A 25,725-nucleotide genomic window follows, 5' to 3' on the forward strand; every position below is an offset into this window, starting at 1 on the left:
AATAACAACGTTTCGACTTTATTCATTTTGTTAACGTTATTCGAACTTTCGCTTTTTCAATATTTATTGCCGAATCCTACTCTCGATGATTCGCAATAAACTATCGACACTCCTCGCGTGATACAGAACAGTCAAACAAGTGCTCTGTTTGCCACTAATTAGAAGTAACAGTAACGACTAATGGTTCGCGCTCTGATAATTTGAATCAATTAATCATAACTTTAATCAATAATTTGTAATATTCAGTTGCGTCGTTATTTGAACGGAATAACGATGTCACTGCATAGATACGTAGCTTAAATTCAATCCGAATCGATACCGATTCTGTCCGAGTCGCTAATGTGCTATCGATTCAGCATATCAATAATGCAATTCGTAAAACGTAATAATAATTAGCTTTGCGACTCTCCTTATTATCGTATAGCACTGTCTTGTGATAAATAATTATTTAATACTGAATACTGAATTAACCTTACAACAATTAACATCTATTATGAAATTAAACATTATCAAAATTATATTGTATACATCTGTCAAAATTTCGAGATTTCTGTTTCCTATAAAATCTTATATCTCACGATCGACGAAACGGAAAGCAAACGTACGGAAATCAGGCAGACGTTTGTCATTAGTGGTGCGGAAACCGGATTTAAAGCAGTCGGAACTCGGTCTGATGGCTTAAAAGAAGGCAACCGGCTGCCGGAGAAAAGGAGCGAAAGGGGGCGTAAAGAAGATTGGGGCCGAAGCAAGTTTTCGAGGGAGAGGAGAGGCAAAAGGGTAGCGAAGAGTGAGATTTAATAAAAGATTACTATGTGCCCGAGCAATGTACCTGGTGTTCGATTTTGAAGGCTTTAGATCGAGAATAAGGTCGCGCGAAAGTAATTTCACTTTTCGTCTCGAAACTTTTCAATTAATTGATTTATATTTCATCCGAAAGATATATAAGAGGCATTGAATATTTGATTATAACCGCGATCGCGCAATTAACATCTCGCAGAGCGCGTCAATATATTTATTCGACATAGATTTCAAAAGTATCCTCGCGTCCAGGGCTAAAGAATACTCCTTACGATCTTCTTTCCGGTTTATTAAAGGCCTTAACTCCCTTCGCGGATGTAATCTGAACTTCATTATTTAAAATTCAACCGGTGCAGCGATTGCATTCTCGCGCGGGACGACCGCATGAAAGATTCAGACCGGGGTCGTGCCGAGAGAAATTGACCGACATAAATTATTTCAGTATTCTCTTGGCGCGGCGAGCGCGGAAACTCGGTCGAATGATGCTTACAATTTTAAACGCGCAGCACGCGCGGTCTCTGCATAATATAAGTAATTCTTGCGGCAAAGAGCATCATCCGTCGTAACGAAGGAGCCGTTTAATGTGACTTTGCCGAGAAAAGATCCAAGAATCTCTCGCGAGAAGTACGGATTTTTTACGAAAAAAAATAGAAAGGACAAATCATAATTAATGCTCGATTAAGAAATATTGTTAGATAATTTTTGTTTTTTTTTTGCAACAATTTTTGGCAAAAATTAGTAATCTTTTAAACATAAGTTAACTTGAACATAGATTTTCCTTTTTATTTTTATAAAATTAATGATGTATCTTGCACGTATATAAATGGAAATATCTTAATTAGTAAAATTTTAACGTCGACATATTTTTGCTTAACATTCAGACATATGTTCTGTTTATCTCCGGAATCTTGGAAACCGCCAGCCAGAAATATCATTTATGCTACATGTATAAAGCTACATGTATAAAGGAACAACGAAGAGAAATATAACTATTCTCCGTTTCCTTTCAAAATCTCTCTCTCTCTCTTTCTCTTGCACCTATCATCCAGTTCACAAAACTTTCCTCGTAAAATCACTACGAAGATTTCATTAAACGAACGCTTACTCGTCATCTGTTCCAAGATAATGGACCTTCCTAGTGTCTGGATAAGAGAAAAAGAAAAAGTATAGAAATAGAGAGAGCTTTATAAAAATAGAACGAATGGGTAAGCGAGAAAGAGCACATGAAGCATAAAGAGGATAACAAAAATCCCGAAAGCTGTCGACAAAATGAGTTTATCCCAACGTTAGGATAGCGACAAAGATCATAGAAGGCCATGTAAGAAACGCAAGCTTCTATATCGATGTTCGCAATCTTTTCCTTCCTTTTTACGGAATAAAAATTTATCTCTCTATATATATATACATATATATATCAATATATGTATATATGACGATATATTTAACAAGAATATATAAAAACTGGTTATTGCATTTTTGACAAACCGACTGCTTTTATGAATATTATATTGTGTAATTAGCGCAGATTTTTCCAATAATACTTCGAGCATAAAAAAAGACATTTCTTATCCCTATTTATTTCAATTACTCAAATAGTTCAATTCAATACCCGAATATTTACAATCCTGATTTCAATGTAAATCTCGACGCCCATGCTTAATCGTCACGAACGATATTGCGTTCCGCGTGTTCAACCATGACCAAATCTCGCGTCACGCTCCAAGCTTTTTCGTTCGGTCTGGCAGACGAAACATTTGTCACAAAGCAATGCGAAACACTCTCAATATATTTAAGGTAATGGCCACCTCCATTTTCGGCAGCGTTCTGTAAAGATTTGACCGTCTGCGGTGATTAGCTGACACATTAGGAACGTATCGGCCAATAAGATTAATCACGGCGAAGCTTGCAGCGAGGCGATACTAATTAAATAAAGTCAAATCCAGTCGAAATTTTATTCGGGTTACGATTCATTTGACTTTGTTACTTTCATATTAGCGTGCATTTCGTTGGAGCTTTCTTTTTATCAAATATTTATGTCGGGGTCGATCGTGATTTTCACTACTATGATGCCAATTTATCATCGTTGAGAGAGATAACAAATTGCTTGAAGAATTATACGCGCAAAATCATTCTTGCCAACGCTACATGATTGTCACGATCGTCAAGACTGTAATAGATTGTATTAATTACAGTAATATTATTTCGCGGATATCATTAAAGATTTAACATTAAATGCCGGCAGAGCAAACGATACGGCACGATATCGTTTTAAATTGATAATTCTAACGTGTTGAATCAATTGCATTCATTTTACAGATTACATGTATTTTATTTTATTTGTAATATATTACACTATATAAAGTTTTTATTGTTTCTCCTCTCTTCTTGCTGATTCGATCTAAATCTTAACTCAGCTTCGTGCAAATGATCGACAAGTTCACATGTACATGGCACAAACTGATTGAAACTGATTAAAGTGCCATTTCCGTATGCCAATGACATTACAAGTCGGAAATCCAGAGACTTACGTCGGTCTTCGTGCGACACGCGAGCCGTGGCACGTGATACATTTTAACGAGCCTATACAGAGCACCGCGTGATTCCAGTGCAATGTACGAGTGCTCCTATTATTCATTCGTACCACATGCCGAATATTCACTATGCCGAAGCGAATGTCGTATTGTGTAATGACAATGCAACCTTCGTGGCAATATAGCAGGAGACATGGCTTGTCATTTAAATATCATATATTCTATTTCGTCAAATATTATATATCGAATTCTAATTGAATAGTAAAATGTCAACAATCTTAATTAAATTTATTATATTCAAGAAAAGTTTATAAATAGTACAAGAAAATTCGTTTCTCTTTCTCTGCCTCGAAACAGTCTCTATAGGACTGCTTAATCCAATTATTCACCTCCTATACATGTAATATCAAAGATAGGACCTGTGAATACGCACGCATACACGCATCCATATATGACAATTCGCATTTACGTGTACATATACACTTGGCGGTGCATATATTTGAGCGGAGATAACGCACGTGAATATATACATTGAAATACATACCAACGTGCTGCCTGAATTCTAATGGTGACATTGAGTTTGTGCAGACTGCACGCCGATGTGTACACGTCCCGCTGCCGTATAGGTGTACGGTCGTGTGCTCGTGGAGAACATCAAGAAGCGTGTCTGCTTGCAGACTAATCGAGTCTAATGAGCCCGCACTCCGCGAGCGGAGATTAAACCCACCGGTTACGGGGCGGTTAAATGACAGCGTAGTAAATCGCGCGGTAACTTTAGCGAAAAAAAAAAAAAAAGCTAAGGAAAGATGAGACGATGTGAGACGTATATATCATCTAATAACTTCCCATCCACAACGTCGAGGGACGGAAGGTGCACGCAGATCGTACGCCAGCGCCCTGTACATTAGGTTGGGATTTTGTACACCGGAGTTAATAGTCCCAAAAAGCCACGGGGAAAATTTGCGCTAAAAAATCTGATCCGCACGCGCGCGCTCGCGGATTGAAACTCAATTAACCCAATTTGCATGGGCCGACATTCATTATCGGTCCCGGTGCGCATGATGCAATGCCGGTTCACACACGGAGCGTTTCGGACAAAACGTGAACCGCGATTAGCGTTACGCATTAAAAACGCACGAACAACAGACAAAATCTGATTAATCGCTGGGATGGATATTGCGAGTACATTAACGTGGCGATAATAATAATCTCGCTGGATCGCAAATCGACCAGATGGTCGATCAATTTCGCGAGGATTATAAATCGACGTGCTTTAAATAAACTTAAATCAGCGTAACTGTGCGGTAACGTTTGACGAGAGGAGATATACTTTGGAGAATATTATGCCGCCGCAAACGCGAGGGTTAAATGCAGCGGGCGTACTTAAATAATGCATAGCAACGTTTTACAACAAGCATCCGTCATCAGATATGCAAATCGTTCGCGCAACAAGCGATAAATTTGCATCATTTTTGCATACATTAACCGCACAATTACTAGCACGGTAGTATCTTTCTAGCGGATACGGCCGCTAGTATCCGCGCATAATCCTAATAACTTGCGAAACGCTTTGAAATAGAAGATACCGCTCGAGTGTTTAAAGTGGACCGCCATTCGTAGGAATTGGTGTAACGCCAAGGGAACGTATTTCATCTTACACGTCGCCAACTAAGTGCTCCTCGTCGCGAGCACGCTCTTGTCGAAAGCTGGATGAAGCACACACGTGCCCTTTTCAAAGGTTGCGCTTTTATGCAACTTGATGGCGCAGTCTTGGCTCAAGGCAGCTCCAAGAAGATTGAAAATACGAAATCTAGACCGTGGAGGGTTTAACCTAGTTCGTGTGTCTCGCAGTTTTTCATCACTTACAGCTACTCGGTTGCTACCGAGAACCGCCACTGGCTCCTCAAATCTACATTTTTCAACAACATTATTAATGTCATACGAGCGCGAGAGCTTTTCGCAAATTTTTCCTATCACTCCGCACAAATTCGATAGAAATTTAGATTTATATTATGTCAAATAATCAGATTCGCATATCAGTTCGCGGAGTGGTTTAATAAGCTTGCGACAGTAACGATGCTCTAATAAAATAAGCAATCAAAGTTGGGTCAACCATTAGTACACAACTACCCTCGAAATTCCGTATAATTCGATAGGGAAAATGCGGGGAATTCATAGGGTAATAAAACACAATTATCCGAATCGTTGTGTCGGAGATACAAATTGCGGAGATATGCAAGGCTCGGTGTAGAAATGGGTAGGAGGAAAGGATTAGCCTAGTTCATAATATCGTTAGAAAGTTCTCGCCATTGAGATACGAATACAAAGCAGCGTGTCTCGCGTAAGCCTTACATTCGCACACATATGTATGTGCGTGTACCAATGCCACCACATTGCACAGTATTGGGTCAGTTCAGTGGGCGTACTCGAGAATTGAGCGAACATACGGGACCGTTCTCCTCGCAAAGTGGATTACGCCGATTACAGGACGAACTTAATTAAGAACTGCCACATAAATAACCTTCACCTTCCGCATTGTCAAGTGTGCGAGTTACGCGAGTAATCCCACGCTACTCGAATTCTTCGGGTAGATAGAGAAAACGTATATAGATAGGAAAAAATACACAAAATCGGTAATTATGATTTACTTTTTGTATATTACACCGGTGTACGCATATTCGTTTATCCGAGTGTTTGCATGCGGAAAACAAAAAATGAAGTAAAACGAAAAATAAATTACAAATATAATAATTTAAAAAAATCGAGAGATTTTCAAATTGAAAAATATTAATAATATCGATCGAAAGCCTCTCTACACAAAAAATATTATGTAAAATATTTACTTCGTATGTATTTTATACGTTTCTTTGTATAAATAATTTTTGTATGATATGATAAATTTACAAAAATTGAAAATATTTTACAATTGAATAAAAACTAATCTTATTGTTAGCCATATTGATCTCTCAGACTTTGCAGCTCGCGCTCAATGCTTGAATAGAGAAAAAGATCTGTGATTAATTATTAAAAATTCTCGCGACAGAGATATGTACTCGGATATTCCCAAAAACATTCATGTTATTTTTGCGGAAAGAAAAATTCCATGCATTTCTTGAGTGAATACGATAAACGTTGCAGTGAGAAACGTTTGTAAAAAACAACGCGTGAAATAAATTATAAGAGGACCAATTCAAGACATATTTCATCGACTTTTACATCTCAATGTGTCGTAGTTATTTAGCACGTTTGAAATTAGAGGCGAAGAAAATCAAAGCAAAATGTTCCATCGCCAATTCCAAAAAACATTACGTCAAAAATGTGCTATTGAAATTCGATCGAGCTCCATGTATCGCGACGCGCGGAATTGTCAGCGATAATGGACCGACGATCGCTCTCTCTCACAAGGACGGTATGTTAGAGGTATCGAAAGGGAGGAGAAAAAAAAACGCTGAGGGAGCGGGGCGGGGAAGGGAAGGGTGCTCGCTCGCGTATGTGCCATTTTGATTGAATTTTTTTTCGATGTACGACGAAATTCATTCGACCGACGCCGGGCGTCGGGGCGAGTTGCGCGCTCGCGCTTTGTATCCGCGTCGACTTTTTCAAACCCGCTCCGCGCATCGCGCCGCTATTGCGGCGGTGCGTGAATCGCATAACGGCCTCGATACAACGAGCGATAGCTTGGTGCAGCGACAGTCGGGCGGCAGTATCTGCGGAATGCAATTCACCGAAGACAATGCACCGCGTTAAAATGGCTCGTATAGATAACCTCGATGCCCTCGTGGAGCATACCGTACATACATAATACACATATACGGGCGAGGAGAATCGATATCCGCACTAGGCTACTCTTCTTTTACAGGCCGACGGCGGGAAGGAATAGAGGGAATGCAACGACTGGCAATAAGGGCGGCGAAGACAAGAACCCTGCCCGGGAGGCTAAGTCGGAAAGTGGATGCAAGACGTCAAGATCCTTTCACCTTTTGCGACCCTATATTAGCCCGATACCGGAGCGGTATCTTTCTTTTTCTTCACGTGCATAACGTATATTTCGTCCTTTGAGTCCAGAACGGAAGCAAAGTGCTCCGAGGATTGTAAATGGAAAGAATATGTCATCCTTTTCGCGCGCAGTTTGCATCTCTCTTACGTCTGACCGTCATACAAATACCGTACTTCTCTCATTACGCGACAAAAGAGTTACTGCGTTTGTTCAAAAGAATTTGTAAACGGGATCTCTTGACTCAATCTATGATTATAACAAACTGAATATTACTATTACAGCTTTAATTAACAATTAGCAAGCGAGAAACGATAAGAAACCCGCAAGTGTAACGCGACATCCCTCTAGCTCCTTTTAATTCCTTGTTATTCACGCAATGCACATTACTTATTAAGTACATCGGGTATTAGCTTAACCCGGAACGTTGTTTCCCTTATCATCCGTTTAGCCGAACAGTGAGTATATCTCTCTTGAACACGCACATACATATTCGCGATATAAACGGGAAATGTTACGTAAGATAAGGTAGAACGCTTCGCGAAAAAAGACGACGGAATTTAAATGCGCGTTTGTGTGTGTACATATACACGAAGGACATACAACCATTTGCCCTTCTCTTTCGTCCCTAGCTCCCTTTCTCTCATTCTATCTCTCTGCCGATGCGTCGTATGCATATATGCAGAAATATATATTCGCCTACAGAGGCTGCGCGTAGATAGTTTGTACGCGGACGAGAATTTAGAATGGAATAAGTGACGACGACGGCGGTATCGCGGTGGAAGAAAAGGAGAAAGAGAGCTTAAACGCTCAAGTACGCGCAGAGATACATGTACATATGTAAAGATTATATGGGCGACACGTGTATATGTGTACAGTTACGCGATACCATATTTCTCCAGGTGTACCAAGGTATACTAAGTACACGCAACGGCCAGATCTGCGTGTGCGTGCTGTGTTAGGCCGCGTGCGTGATCGTGCTTGCGCGTGCACAGACGCTTTACATAATATCTTTGCTATTGTAAAATGCAAAGTACCGGCGCGCGAGGGAGTCCCGCTGAGCCAGCTTTTCCTTGCGTCGCGCTCGCATACTCCACTGCGCAATCCCGGGTACGTGTACGTGTATGTGTGCGCGTGGGTGTGCGAGAGCGAAAGGAGAGAAGCTACGGGTGCGGCGAAAGCTCATGGCGAGGTTGGGGAGAGACGCCTCGAAAGCAAGTTTTTGTCTTCTCATGTAAATCGCGACGTAGCTGGGGCGATTGAAGGCTTAAGCACATATTTTTATATTCCCTTCCTGAAACGACCTTCCTGCGCGCCGCATTCTTTCTATTCTTTTAAGTATTTGCGCTACAAAAAGTGCCATCGTGATATAACATCGCGCGAGAGAGCTCGGTGGATCCACGATAAAATTATTAGCGAGGTAAGCATTATTATAATAAAGCTTATAAAGTCGGATCAAAGGAAAATTTCAAACCGACGTCCAAAAGCATCGTATCATTGTTACATTATTTAAATGGAAAGTTATACTCCTTTCAAAAATCTGGGATGTATATCATAATTGAAAGCAGAGTCTAACGCACACAATAATAAAATTTTATTCTTAAAACGACTTGTGTACAACTTTATCATTAAAAGCTATGACATGATTTCTATAGACGAGCACAATTGTTAGGGGAAGTGCGAATTTATGATACTCGTTACTCTTCGAGATATATCGCAATCAGAGTATCTACTTGAAACGTTCGTTGGATTGCAGAGAATCCTCTTGTGATACCCGCTTGAAATTCTCAACGAGTAACCTGCAATCTCCTCAATCATTAGATACCTTCGATCGACAGCGTTCGATTGCACAACTGAAAAGAACCTACCACCGAGCAACGATAGCGACAAGTTCATCTATCAAATTTTCGCTTGGTGAAACACGATAGCAATTCCATTAAAGAATCCCGTCATTAACAAAAACACCATATGGAATATAACAATCCGTGATTCTCCGACGGTTGCTGACGTAACAATAGAAAACAAAAATCTAGCTGTTCCCCGTTGTATCGAAACGCGAAATAAAAGCATCATAATCGGCTCTATAAAAGAGATATCCCGACAGTCCTCTAAAAGCGCTCGATTTTTACAGTACCACGATGCGCAATGCCGAGAATGCATTTCGATATGGAGATATGATCTTCGTTCACGACAGACGTGTGAAAGATTAATGGCGGAGCGGCGTACGCAGTTTTTGGTCGAGCCGATCCCTCTCGTTGATGGAATAAAAAAAATTCAACAATTCGCGGCAACGCGAGGTGTCACTTCTAAAATATAATATGCATCGAGATAATTTAATCGATTATATTATTTAACAGGATTTTCGACAATCGCATGAACGTACGTGATTTTATGAATTCGTTGTTTTGCGTTTTCACGACGCGAAAAAAAGCGGTTCGCAAAAAAGCGATCTCGTTCTTTTGTTCACGTGCAATTAATCAGTATTGGTGGTAATCTATCTGACGGTGTAGTCAATACAAGATTGCGCATCGAAAAAAATCGCGCATCCTCTCGCGAGTATTTTGCACGCTTTGAATAACCGCAATGGTTATTTTTCTCTTCAAAGAAACTTTGAAACTTATTTATTTTTATATTAAAATTTATTATTTAATGATTCAACGGAAAGAACATTACATTTGAAGAAAATCAATTGAAGAAATGTATATCATATAAATGAACCACCAATGTATTTCGTAATTCCTCAAGTATAACATTAGAAATAACAACAATACAATACAGGGTGTTTCTTAATAAATGCGAAAAATTTTAGGAGATAATTCTTTGTCGAAAATTAAGGGGGAATTTTCACATTTTAAACATTAAAGAGTTCTAATAAAAAATTGAATAAGAGTTGCTAGTTTCCCTTATAACAATGCGAGAGACTGAAAACAATATTAATAAATAACCTTTCTACTAGCAAAAAATACCCACCTAATTTCATTTCTTTAATTTGTTCCAAATTTGAGAAAAAAATAAAAATCTAACTTTTACCTCCATTTTTGGAGGAGTGTAACTTCACAGGGCGGATTGTGGGAGTATATGTTTATATGAAAAACCCCCCTTAATTTTCGACAAAGAATCATCTCCTAAAATTTTCCGCACTTATCAAGAAACATCCTGTATATAACGTTCGACAATACATAAGTTTCGAAATGTTGCATATTAATCATCGTCTCGCATCTATCTCGCGGCGGAAATGCGATTTCTCCGCGAGAACACTCGAACAATACGTCAGCGGACGTATACGAGAAGAAGTGTCGGTGATACCGTGACTACTCTCGAGCAACTCGAACTACCGCCTCGTAACCGCATTCCGACACTTCGTCGCCATTGCCACTGCAATTAAGGTAAGCGTTACGCTGGAGCGAGGTGTCACTTTGTGTATCCAAGCGCGCGTCTCTCGTACTGTGTTCTCGCGCCATTTCACGCGGCTTTACGCGGTTCTCCCACGCATGAGAGAAAGATTAAAATGGAAACAAGCATGCATGATACACGTGCATTCTGTTTTATAAGCAGATCCTATGCGTTATATATGAAAGAAATACGCGGTATGTGTAACGTATTTATCGTATACATAGAGATGGAGGAAAATAAAATCGTCGCCGCAAATGTATAATTTATGCATTAAATACGATAAATTTGTATTACAATTCTCTCTCTCGTAAACACGACTAAATCCTATTTTATCTCCTATGTAGCACCATAGCAGTTGAAGATTAGTTGAATTTTCGTTTTCACATCTCCGAGTCGTGGATTTATCAATGCCGCGGATTTACGTAAATACGAACAATCAATAGCTCGAGAAAAATGAATAAGTTTTGCTTGTCAAATAGAATAATATAATATCAACATTTTTTATAACTAAAGACAAAATTAATAACGTGTGTTATACTTGTGATATGAATATTTTAAAAATATTTTTAACATTCTAATGTAGATATGAAAACTAATCAAATAAAATGTACATGTATAGGAGATGTAATGTACAATGATATATATAAACGTGAATTATATATATAAACATGTCGCGTCAAAAACAAAATGTTTACATTCTTCAAGAAAAAAATCAGAATCTATGGGGAAATCCGCCATTGAATATCTGCGAGGGAATATTCCTCCGAGTAGCTCGTATCTCACATTTCGGCCAACGAGCACGTTTTCGGTTAGCGATATTCCGTGGCTCCGTGTATCCACGCCAGTCTAAGTAAGCCTTCCGGGTCCCAAAGGAAACGTTTACGACCAAGTTAGCTGCTAATCCTAGCCATAGTTATAGTCATTAAGCCACGCTTAAACCGACGTTATTGCTTACATTAGTTTCCGACCGGGCTTTCGCGTAACGCTCAATTTCGGGTTGGCGATATCGTATTTTATTTCACCATTCGTTGCACGAAAAGAGGATAGGGAAAAGAGATACAAAAGAGCCACCAATTCTTCTCATTCTCAGGACACGTTCGAAACAAGGCCCGAATCGGTTCAGTTAATTGAAATTAATCGCGCAAATAATAGCATCGCGCTGATATACGAGAGCTGCAGAACAATCTTCTCAAATTTCGTTACTTTGTGCTTTATTCGTTTCTCTTGGACGCTACCTAAGAAATGCGTATGTATCGGAATGGAATCTAGTTAAAGGCTGCAATCCTTCCGTGCGATAATCAAAGGAAGACGCATCCTTTGTGCGTACGTTTGTCGACTCAAAAGCAATCAATAATCACGAGCTAAATTGCATTTTGCGAAGCGTCACCGTTTCTCTGTCGCGATACGAAACTACTCGCAATGTTTCGTTTACTAACATTGGCTGATTTGCTTGATATTTCAATAACCAATTGCAAACGACGGTCGTGAAAAGTCAGATTGGTGATTAAAGTTCTTCAAGTTAGTTTCGAGCAATAACATACTCGCTTGATTCCCCTCTCTCTCTCTCTTTCTCTCTTTCCCTCCCTCTCTCTCTCTCTCTCTCTCTCTCTCTCTCTCTCTCTTTCATTTCTCCGCTTTCTCATACACAGAGCGTAATTCATTTCGAATTTATAGATTATGATGTTGGCTGGGTAACACGGATTTATAGCATTTGATAGATGCCTATATGGTTAGAGCGTAGGAAGCATAATCAGTTCGATTTCGACAATGCATTTCGATGCATCGCATGAAACATGCACAGAAAATCAGAGTCTGCGTAAATTTCATGTATGTGGTACAACGCGAGATTTTCGCCTGGAATTCACTCGATATCTTCTTGCGGCGGTACCGATCGAGGGATCGATATTTCGAGAGGTGCGGATGATGCATTTAGAAGCGCACTGCATCATTCGTTATTCCCCGATCAAATATCCGCGCCGCAACTCCGTGAGCTGATATGTACATAATCCGATCCACTCATCGGTGGCGATAGCCGAACCGCCGACAGAAAAAAATCCACTTATAGCTCGACCATCGGTCCGCCGTTTCAAAATTAACTCTAATCTAGGATCAGACCGCTTATAAAGTGCGGCAGAGATTTATGAAAAAAAATGAGATCGACCGAGACGGTGATGGTGGGCGGATGTACTCTAATTGCACCCGACGACGGACAGACTTTCTCACCGGATAATTGTACATTATTCCAAGTCGCGGATTTTGTTCGGCGCGGTTGGAATTTGTTATGCCGCTAAACGTAGGCTAAAGTATGTATTAAGGAGGATCCTAGGGATTATGTTTATATGGTTTCCAGGATCCTCCCCATAAGTGCAGTGCGAAAAACCAGAGGAGATTTTAATGGATAAAAAATCCACACTACTGAAGAACCTTACGGACCTTTTCAATCTCTTTAAAAGATTTTCCCTTCTTCGAAAAAAAAGATTAAAGATTATATATGGAGCAAGTAGTATTCTCAGGAGTTTGGACGGCCAGTCCGCGATATAACCGAGTTATATCACGGTATATGCGGGGAAGAATCCTAGAAATTGTGCTTACACGGTTTCTAAGATTCTTCTCTTATCACACTGGATTTAAAAAAATACTACAAAATGTGCACTCGGTGACAGTGAGGTAATTTTACAATAAAAAAAAGTTTATATACATATATGAGATCGATTAATATTTAAGAAAAAGTAAAGTCGTGAGTCTTTACGGCAATTTTCACTGTTTATTGATTATTAGACGTTACAGTTTAAAAAAATTTTCTTTTTTTAATTCAAATGTAAAATCTTAATCTTAATTTATCTTAATTTTCTTTGATTTATTTATTTTGAAAATTCATTCTCTTATTCTTCTCATGAATGTTTAACTATTTATGAATATTAATAAATACTGAATACTTGAAATACTTTTTTATATTTTCTACAATTTAAAAATTCATTTGCTTTTTCCATATTTACAAAGCTATCAAATAAAGCTGTTACGTAAAACTGCAGCAAGCAAAAGGAATATCCTTGTTCAACAATTTAACTACTTTCACAGAGGAAGAGAGAGAGATCGCATATTCGCTTCGATATATATAAAATTCGTTGCATGATATTGTCACTGAAATAATACGCACAAACGCGCAGCACAAACTGGCAGTTTTCGTCCCGGCGTTTGCGGCTTTTGTTACTTTGTTACAAACCAGCGATTCATATTTTCACCGATATATTCGCCATTTATCTGATAAACACGTGTAGGTAAATCGAATTTTACAAACGTGCTTTTGAGGTCAGAAATAACGGATATGGAAGCAAGGAACCATAGGGTAAGCAGGGTATTATCCATGAACGTAATGTCGATCGGATGATATAAATCTCGATTACGAGCCGCGGAATATCGAGATATTGAGAAAGAAAAAGAGAATGCCGTGTATCTGACAAAATAGCGCGGCAACGTAGTGAAATCATATATTCAACAAAATAGTGCAGCAATGTAGGGTGCATAAATTATGACATAAACCGTGAATACCTAATATCATTCTCGTTTTACCTGGCCCCGACAAGTATACCATTATTATAATCGAGATGGCGCGATAAAACGCAAATTGGTCCCGATCATAATCTTTTCACTATATCAGATTGATCGCACGATATTCTTGTATGATTTTTCACACAAATTGTGTTTGCGACTTATATTTTTTTAAATCATTCGCATCGAAAAAAAATTAATTTATATATATATATATATAAATTAATTTTTATTATATAGTTTTATATATATAGTTTTATATATATATATATATATATATATATATATATATAAAACTAAAATTACATCGATAAACTACTCAAAGTGACAACAGCGCAACTAATCTGCGTGGTCATGTAACAGCATTTCCGATTGTTGTTGAGAGTTAGTTGAATAATGTTAAGGTAATGTTTAGGACGAGCAAAAGCTCGTCCGTTCAAAGCAGTCTCGTGCTAATATCAAACTATCGTTAACCGTTATCCGGTAAAGCCATCAATTTCTCGTATATAGTTATCATGGCCAATCTTCGTGAGTCGCAACTTGACAAGAAAAAGGATAACGAAAAAACAACGGTTTTATAAATCTTTAAAGTCAAATTCGGGAAAGGCAAAAATTTATTTATCAAAATTGTTAGAAAGTATCATATTCATAACAAAAATCATGATTTTATTACACAGGAATAAAGGAAAAGGTATTCTCTTAGAACATTACGAGTACCTAGACACGATAAATGAATAACGTCTGCCTCATTATATCCATTATTTCTTGCTGGTGCCTCCCCTTTGAAGAAAACCTTATGTTTCATATATCCTTTCCCTTTTTATGATGGCGGAGCATTATGCGACAGTGTAATATGAAACTAGCTATCACATCTCCTTACTTGTATATACTTCATATATAGCTGTCTATGTTACGCTGAAACCTCTATCTGACAAATTTTCATGCAAATTGCATATTCATCTAACAGTTGCAAAATATATTATTAAAAAACGTAAATTATTTTTGCAACAATTCTATTTTGTAAAAATAATTTCGAGATTTTTATACTTTTATATAATATATGTGTATGATTAATTTTGTCTAATAATCTTCAATACAGCGAACAATCGGATATGAAAGCGCAAATAAAATGACACAGAATTTACTGCAAATGCACGAACAGTTTTGCACATATCGCGAATCTCGTGCGCGGTTTCCAGTTTCGTCCGAACGTCACTATGTAAAACCAAAGCGAGCTCGGTAGACCGGCAGACATTCGACCGCCTCTGCTTTCTCCCTATCAGGGATGGGGATAGGTTTCGCGAAAGGATACGATACAGAAGAGGCGGGAGGGTTAACGGAGATGAAGGAGTCGAAAGAAGGAAGGAAAAGCGGTACAGGAAGGAAGAGAAGAAGCAAAAGGGGCATGGAAAGCGGAGGAACCAGAGGCATCATCTGATCCTCGGTTCCCTAGGCGCACCCCTCGCCACCCCTTTTCTCTTACCTCCTCTGCACACTCTTCCTTGCACTACTCCACTAGACGACTCAAGGCACTCTTCGCACCCTCTCCCTCTTTTCCTCTCCACCTTTCTCATACCTTCGACCTTGTTTCTCGCACTCCGTCGCTCTCTACTTCGTGTTTCGGCTTTATATATATCGCTAAATGGGGTTATTTTGCTTCTACGTGCGATAAGCGTGCTCGTAACAGCAAAACTATTGTTAACTTTTTGCCTAAACTAATATATATTTTGTTATTTGATGTATTTTATTTGGAAAAAATGCATAGTTTATTAAGAGTTGTAATTATTTGAAAAAAAATACGGCGAGATGTATACATTTTTAGAATTATCCTCGAAAAACTTTCCGATGACATGCGATTTAGCGATTCAACACATTTCATTAAGAACGTTAATGATAGTTATCATCGTCGTTGCAGACTAGCCAACGGCTGGAATTGCGCAAGATGTCACAGAAAAAGAGAGATAGATAGAGAGAAGAGAGAGAGAGAGAGAGAAAGAGAGAGAGAGAGAGGGAAGGGGATCGAGTAAATTTAGGTGTAATTAAATACGCGCGTCAGCCTTGATATTATTAAAGTTACAATGCAGAAGTGTATTTAATTAACTTCCGATATTGGCGTCGATGCGATCGCATACGCATCTACTGAACGCGCGGATCAATTTACGTCGAATTTATTGTACGCCATGTTGTTATCCGCCGTATTCATAATTCAACGATACATCGGGTTAATATTAAATATCGAATTAGTACGTTCAATCAATCGCGAGCGCGAAACGCTTTGTCGGAAATTTATAGAAATTATTATACTATTTTTAAGTTTTAATAAAGGCCGCGACGAACGGAATTTTATTTGTTCTCATTCGCTAACATAGTCAATTTATTTGACATTCAATGTCAATTTATTTGACATTTATTTACACATCATCGCACTAAATATCATATATAAGTGCCGTGTATAACCATCATATCTCGTCAGGCAATTTAAACAATGAAACCCACTTATTTAACAATAATGTATCCTGTTAAAACTCATAGGTATTTTCGCACGAATTCTGCGATGGTATAATTAGGAATTCTTAACATCACAAAATAATAATAATTTAATTGAAATAAAGCTAATTTTGCATGTAGTAAACTTTAATTTCGCGCCATTATTACTATTTTACATTCAGAGTAAATTTTAAAGTAATTAACTTGATATAAGTAAATTTTAAAGTAATTAACTTGATATATATAGTTATATTTATAATTTATAATTTATTTATAATTTATTATAACTTTTATTATTTCTTCATATTATTTCTAGTTTATGTTTGAATTTAAAAATGTACATAATAATTATTGAAATATAACTATATAAACGTAATATAATTTTTTTTCGTATTTTATAAAAAATTTATATAAAAACGAGAAAGAAGAATAATATTTTCTACATGTAATTTAAACAATTTTTTAATAAAAATTTTCGAAATTAAAAGTTTAAATAAAAAATTGCTGTAGAGTGTTGATTTAAATATAAAAAAAATAATAAATAATAAAAAATAATAAATTGTAATTAAATTTAATATTTTGTTATACCAATTAAGAGATAACTATTATTACATGCATTTTAGTATCCTTTTGAACAAATAAAACATCCAAACAACGCACGCATTGATTTCCCGATCTTTTTACGCACGATATAGAGAACAAAATTGGAGCCCATTTGTCGCGCCCTGTTATTACGAAATCACGTGCCACTAGACCATAATACGAGCAACTACAGTTACTGCTTCCACGAATTTGTAAACACGTTCAATTTTAATCGATGTCTGGCCAATAAAAACACGAAAAAGAATGAATGAAAAAAGTTCTCTCAATCGGCACTGTTCACGCACAGTCTGTCTTTACATATTTAAACAACCACGATTTGTTAAACCTATTCGTTGCACTCGAAAAAGAAATCATGCTTTCAAATCCGCTTCAAATGATTATATATTTCCTTATTATTACATGCATATCCTCCTCTTTGACATAATAATCAAAAAGAAGTAAAAGAAAACTTGATATTTCTCACATATGTTGATCGATAAAAATTTTGAATATATTTTTCGCGAAATAATTCTATTATTTTTGTAATCATACAGCGTATTTGGAATTTTTACGGCTGCTCGCGTTTCATATATCATCATCCAGAAGATTTCCCAATGACTAGAGATGAAGTTACTATTCCGCATTCGCGTTGGAAATTCAGCTAATTCGATGTGCGAATTCACACTGCGGAATCGGCTGTAACGCACGGAATAGTAATATCGGGACGGTCTTAACCCCCGTACAAGTAAGATCTAATGAAGCAATTCAACTGCAACCGCAGCCCACTTCAAAGTTTTGAGAAACACCGTATTGTATTGCCAGTATATTACAAACTGCAAACGGCGGCCATACCGATGCCGCAGTCCGATTATATTTCGCGACCTATTATACTCCTAGCGATCGAACATGTGGGCAATATGGAGTGCCAACATCGCCAAAAACATGAACCTCTTGTATTCGAAAATAGCAATCCATATAATGACAAAACACGATTATCTTTGGAAATTTCTTGGATATTGCTAATCGTTAATGTGCTAAACATTAAAACATTATGCCTTTTGTAAGAAAAATTCAACGTTTCCTCATAATATTAATATAAGAAATATATAAAATAAAAAAAATATTACTGGCCTGGTAAAAATTAAAAAAATATATTGTTTTTTTGTAGAGAAACTATTAAAAATTAAAATGTAATTTATAAACCATCACTGAAAATATAAATGCTTTAAATTCGAATGTGCAAAAGAGCAAAACCAGATTTTTACAAAAAAGTTTTTCAATATTGTTATACATATGAAAAATAGCAAATATTAATATACGATATTTTTTATTTCAAAAATTCAATTTTCCTCTAGCTTTATTGAGAATAAGATTAAAACATGCAAAAATTAATTTAGAGGAAAAATATATCTATAACAAAAATGACAAATTTTATATAAACACCGGAAAAAAAAAAAAAAAAAAAATATATATATATATATACATATATATATATATATATATATATACGAAATTTTTATTTTCAAAAATTATTATTCATATAATAACCACGGATGCTAAACTTTTACGTGAGAAATGTTTTGTCATATTTTTATTTATACAAGAAAATAGCATAACACAATGTGCTATTTAAAAACATTTAAACGTTCTCTCAATTTTCATAGATTATATATATTAAGAAAAATATATTATTCTAGAAAATATAAATCTAATTTTATTGTCAAAAACATGAATCTCTCATTTCCACATATAGTAATTGATGTGACATGATATTGTCACAATTTTGTATAAAATGGTTTGATATTGTAATTCATTCATTTATATATATATATATATATATATATATATATATATATATTAAATACATATATATATATATATGTATATATATGTATGTATTTAAAGTGTCATAAAACTATGAAAATTATATTTCAAACACATACAAAAAATACTATAATAACTAATAAATAACTATTAATAAATTATATTAATAACTACTAATAAATAACTATTAACTTATATAAATAATCTTTTTGTCAATCGATTTAAACTTTCAATATTTACTTGGATGTTATATAGTAATGAAGTTTGTTCTTCGACTTTCTAAGTTTAGTGCCAAACTTTTTTTCATTAGATTTTGCAAATCTACTTCTACATTCAAGATCAATACAAAGTTTATATTTTCGCTGCATATTTAACATTGAGTTTAATTATCAAGAATTTTTACTTTTGAATAACATTAAGAGTTAAATGATAAATCTGCTTAATCAGCCGTGTGTTTATGCCATGACAAATATCGAAATACATTTTAACGTTTCGAAGAAACATTGCTGCAACGAAGACATGCACGTTCTGCTAAGGAGATTCGACTATTGCCGATACAAAATTGTCGTTGTCAGCAGTGTGTAAATTCGAAATTTGTCAGCGGTGGTGCTCTTTCCGCGTTGCAACCACAACGTATTGAGTAACAATTACCGGCCGCAAAAGCGGCACGGTCCGCGTTACCGTGATAGCGCGACAGAATGACTACTACTCACCCCATCCGCTCCGTTACATGCTCCAGCTTCGCTCGCCTCGCCGATTAGTCACGAATTCTGCTCGCTCGGGGAATGAAGGGCCGAAGGGCCGTTGTGCGCCGGATCGGATCGGTCGTGGTGTGTGCGCCTATCGTCCGCGCGTTGGAAGGTCCTATCACAAAAATCCGTTTTCACTCACCACACCTGGGACGCGCGAAACCACGAACAATGCGACTTTATATAGGCAAATGGGCGCAATTTTCGAGCGCACACGGCGCGCTGTCGTCGACTTGCTGTGCGAAAAGGGGAGACGAGCGGCTTGAATTTTTTTACTCGGCCGCGTAAGAAACGCTTGGCTCGCCGGTGACGCCGGGAACCGCGCGAGAGCCGGAAAAGCGACGACGTACGAATCGCGGCTCGCCGATGCCGACTGCCGACGACGTTCCTCGACGGCGACGGCGGCCACGGCTGTTCAGCGCGACCAACCCTTCGACGCGCGCATGCGTGTCACCCTTAGATGCGCCGCCACCCTCCGTCGTCCATCCCTCTTGCCGCGCTTCTTCGCTCTCTCGCCCGCCAATCACGGCTGCTTTTACAATGCCTCGAAAAAGGTAGTGTCCGCAACAAAGGGCAGAGTGCCTTTTCCGGCGGTGTTTTTTCCCAGAAAAGGATGCGCTCTTGCCGGTACGTGTCAAAGACGGGAAATTTAAATGATAATGAAAGAGTGACACGACGAAGCGCGTGTCTGCGCGTCGCAAATCGCTCCTGCTTTTCCGACTATCGAGTCTCGCGTTTCTTCTATATATTATAACGCGGGGGTGGAAAAAAAATTCTTTCGACTCTTCTGCTAAAAGTATTAACGCGCGTCGCGTTTTATTATTGACACACGCGTCAAAACGGGATACTATCATTGATTCAAATTTACGTGGTTGGAAATCTTTTTAAACGTCATAATCGAATATACGTACGTATATAAATGCGAAAGATAAGTCGAATGAATAAATTAAATGCTGAAAGTCTTTCCCTATGTCGTCATTTTTCCCTATACGTCAACATTTTTAAGAGAAACAATATACCCTTTTCCCAATACGTGCGCGTTCTCACGTTCCGCACGTACGCCTCGTACCAGCAATGACATTCATCATTGGCACATGTCACTTTGGTACATGACGCACTTAAGTGGTCTCCAAGACTATGCCATTTCGATAAGAAGTATCCTAAATTTGGCAGCGTATCTGTCACAAATCAATCAATAACATTTAAATTACTTTTACAATTTACATTACTTCTACATCACATTACATATTTGTTTAAAAAAAAAAGGCAAATTAGATTCACGATACAATTCATTAATTATGTAGATGCGATAGGTCTACATACATTGGCATAGTATTATCGGCAATTCTCTAGGTTGACAATAGTAGCGAATAGACCCGTAGATAATTAATGACATAGCTGGCATTAATCAATCATGTAAATGCTATTAATGCCCGACAATCGTCTATAACGCTGATCCGTAAAAATTAAATACCTTGTTAATTCAGCTTTAATGTATTCGCGCATGTTAATTCATACAATTATTTCGCATTAGATAAACACGCAAGATATCCAACACGCACTTCCTCCGTGTTAGTTAAATAACATTAGTTTCATCGTACCGTTTAATGAAACACGATCGTATGTCGCGCTTATTACGCACGCAGCGAGATATCAGGGAAACGTACGTCGACACGCATCGATGACCCAAATCGCGATTTATTAGAATACGAAGTACAAAGGTTACGGGAAGAAAAATGTGAAGGGTGCGACGGAGGATCGTGTCTGGCCATAAGCAGCGATCTGAGATAGTGTGTGGGCGGACCGCAGCATAAGATATATTCGCCTCGTATACGCAGTGCATACACCGGGTGTATCTCGTCTTCGGCTGCATGAAACCGTCGCGCGTGTACGTACATTTTGGTACGTACGTATACATACGTACGGCGAGCTATGACAGGAGATATAGCGAAATGTAGTGCGCACTGTGCTGCACGAGAATGCAGCCGCAGCATCCGACGGTGTAGCGAGCGTTGTCGGAATTATTCGCATTCGAGATAACTCGACTTAACGACATCCACGGGCGATACTTCAACGCGGTACGAAACACGGAAAATTGCGCCGATAATGTCCGCCTGTGTTATTACAACGTCGGATTTTTATCGCGGATAATTAACCGCCCAAAAAATCGCGATCAGACTCGCGACGATGTTTTAAGTAGCGAGATTTTAAATAGTAAGTAGATAAATACGTCTCTCCCGAGAAAGAAGAATCGATGATATTGTAATAGACAGAGATGTAGAAATTATTATATATATATGATCGAAGTATATTTTTTTTTAATCTTCTAAAATATCAGACTCGCACATATTCATTAACATTGGATTAGCTAATTGTTTAATTAAAGTATAATTCGTTTCCTCCAAAGGATTATATACGCCGGGCGGGGAAATATCGGTCGGATTATATCACGTGATAACAGAAAGAGGTATAACAGCGTCGCACTCGATATTAGTTATGCTAATTGGACCTACGTGTCGGGGAAGTGCAAGAGAGACTCGATCGCGTACATACATTTGTAAGCCGTCGTTTAATTCTCCATATAGATCCCACTGTCGCGATACATCGCGTCCCATACCCACCCGGTATAAATTCAACCGCGTCCGGCGAAATGAGCTTTTTGTTGTTTCCTTTTCCTTTCTTCTTCTCTTTTTATCTTTTCTTTTCTTTTTTTTTTTTTTTATTTCATCTTTCATTTCTGCGGGATGGTAACGGCATGGATCAATACGATGACGGGCTGTTTCCGCTTAAGCGGATTTTCACGGCGTTATTTTCGCCATACTCGCGAGCTGGTTAACTCGCGCTCGCGCAGCTGGTTCTCGTTCACAGTTTGCGGGGGGGAGGGGAGGGGGGAGTAGAATGCATGTGCTCAAAGCGCGCAGAAACAAGCCTGCAGACAGTCGGATCTCGTCTCCGCCACCCTCTCTCCTTCTCTCCTTCCTTTCTCCGTCTCCTTCTCTCTAAATCCACCCATCTCCAGTTTGCTCTTTTTCTCTCCGTACCCACTTCTTTGTCCTTCTTTGGTACACGAGGCCGCCGGTGATGGCGAGATCGGAACTCATCGCACACGCCCACGCAATGTATGTACACGTACACGCCTACATCACATAGGAAATGGGAAAACGAAATGAACCGTGAATAATTATGTATTACTTTTAATGCCTCACGGTTTACAGGAACGTGCTCACCGATGCCGGGGAAATATTAACGTCAAAGGTACTTCCTTCATTTTCTCCGGACGTATATACCGCCGCTATACGTAAACCGCATCGCCGTCTCGGAGCCAGGGATCAAACGATGCACGGGAGATTCAACGTATAACGACTCCTTTTTTTCTCCCGTTCCATGAAGCGCTTCCTGCGCTTCCGCGCACGTACGCCGCGATATAACGTGGAATATCGAGATAAGAATTCATCCGATCATTATAATTTAGCATAAATTTATGTGCCGACCAAGATCGTGTACTCGTCTCGATCATCCGATATATATAAACGCGGAAATTTATTCTAGAGTAATTTAAGCTACGATCGACAAGGATATCGCTTTAATTAATAACGATCCGCGAGAGTTTCCTTAATTTAATTTTTGAGTTAATTTTGTCGTTAAATTTATCGCTATTTCAGTTAGAAAATCTGTGATTGTTTATTGCTGCACATGATTTAAAAATGCATTATTTTTGACATCTTGATCATTTATAAAATATCATACCATCACCAATTGCTGTGCTTTTCACATTTTTAACGCTCATAATTTTGTTCGGTTACATTCGAGATATCTACGCAAAATCATTTGAAACAATACACATCTGTTAAAGGTATTCAGAATAGGAAAATGTAATGTATGTAAATAGTGCTGTAAAAGATGTGAAAGATCAGAACTTGTGGTACCGCCTGCAGGCGAATTTTATAATCACTAACCGAGCTGGATCGGAGCAAGTTTCCGCTGCCCTTCGTCGCCCTTTCGCACCGTTGAATCTAATTACAGGAACGTCAGTTTCGCGAACTTTGCTAGGTTTTACATCTTTATACATCATACTACGTTATTACGATAGTTTCGCGTCAGCATCGAGATCCTTTGCGGATTAACTTAAATTCATTTCTTCAAACATTAATGTTTCTTTAACAATAAACATTGCGGATTATTAATTAACTAAAAAAAAATTGCTGTGTAAATTTTTATACTATAAAGTATGAGGGGTAAGAAAATTAAAACAAAAAACAAGAGAAAGACAAAATTACATTGTTGTGTCTGGATAGTTCAAAACTCGATAATTCAACGCGCCATCAGTTTAATTTAATTTTATAAAAAGATTATTAATAATTATTTTTTCCAAAATCAAATAAACTTCTTGTTTGTTATTAATTTCCATTCTTGAATAATCTAAAAATGCAATCATTGATACGAAATATATTATACTATACTCAAGTGATATTACTTGTCACTTTATAGCCTATTTTTTCCTGTCACACTCCATAATCCAAATTTTCAATAGTAGAGCTAATCCTCTTATTTAATCTAAACTTAAAACTTTATTGAACCTTAAAAAAATGCAGTGTACGACTTCATAACAAAAATCTTCTCAAAAAGATAAAAATTATAAGACATAAATATGCTCATTACTATTAAATGCACAACATTCTCGAACTTTATAAAAAAAATCTCCTCAAAAAGATAAAAATTATAAGACATAAATATGCTCGTTACTATTAAATGCACAACATTCTCGAAATTATCATCTAAAATTAATGGCTCAATCATTTGCAGTTCGCACTTTACTCTGAAAAAAAAATGTGTTAAACTAAAGCGCACGTATTCAAGCCGCGTGGAAAGCAATTGATTTATCTACTTTTCTGTCGGCATTTCCCAAGTCGAAGTTGGCACGGAGAGAACCTTAAGCATCGCTTGTTCGCTCCGCTGTTCGACAAACTATCACCAAAGAAGTTTTAAAGCTGACCGAAAGCAGCGCCATTGGTAGATAGATGACTCTCGACTTTTCCTCGTGCAAAGTATATAATGTTTTGCATGAAAGAAGATCTCGCAATCGTTTAGAGTTTAGAGCATCGATCAATTATTTAATCGATTCGTAAAATAATGAGTACCGTATTGCAAGAGAATAACAAATAAATAATAAGTAGCGTATATAATTTTACGTCATAACAAACAAATAACAAAAGGTTGAAAAAGAGAATTTACAACAAATATATAATTTATTGTGAGGATATTTTCTTTAATGACTAGATCGCATCGATGGAATTACCATCATGCATATTCTTGCAGAGATTCAATAATGATCTTAGCAAGCCCGTTCTTACGAAGAAAGAGAGCGGGTATTTCTTCAGCCAGAAAAATCCAATGTCGACGAGTGGTTTCACGAATAAAAGACTTAACGATGAGCTATTTACGATGTTGCGGATCAATTCGCGAAGTCAAATCGACGGACAAGATGACAATGATGACTACTAGCGGAGGATCGATTTCAACATACTCTGCCGTAGTATGACTCGTGCGCGACAAAGCCCGCCTCCGCTGCGGGCAAATCGTCCGTGAAATAGAGAAATTTGCGAGGATCCTGCAGAAAATCCGCATTCGTTTCCGGAATACCTTATGACTGTGACCCGTTAACATCCGAGTAGCGTAAGTGGATGGCTAGATAAGTACGTTTGTGTCCGAAATATACATATGTACGAAACATCTCGTCAAAGATGAGCTCGCAATTCATCTTACAAGAAATATACACGAAAGTTTTATCATTCGCTGAATTTGCGAGAAATAAACTGTG

General features: G+C 37.7%; 1 protein-coding gene across 2 annotated transcripts in view; it reads right to left on the reverse strand.

The window, feature by feature from the left end:
- The window catches only part of LOC105256742, a 234,967-nt gene that overhangs the window by 188,574 nt on the left and 20,668 nt on the right, over positions 1–25,725 (reverse strand). Inside the window, exon 4 of one of the 2 annotated variants that reach the window (XM_020029247.2) lies at positions 19,872–20,022. The exons of the other annotated variant lie outside the window; for it this stretch is intronic. The gene's annotated coding sequence lies outside the window, so the exon portion shown is untranslated. The remainder of the gene's footprint in view (positions 1–19,871; positions 20,023–25,725) is intronic. 2 annotated transcript variants of the gene reach the window in all.

This window comes from Camponotus floridanus, unplaced genomic scaffold (assembly GCF_003227725.1).
Source record: "Camponotus floridanus strain SB8 unplaced genomic scaffold, Cflo_v7.5 scaffold45, whole genome shotgun sequence".
Taxonomy (NCBI): domain Eukaryota; kingdom Metazoa; phylum Arthropoda; class Insecta; order Hymenoptera; family Formicidae; genus Camponotus; species Camponotus floridanus.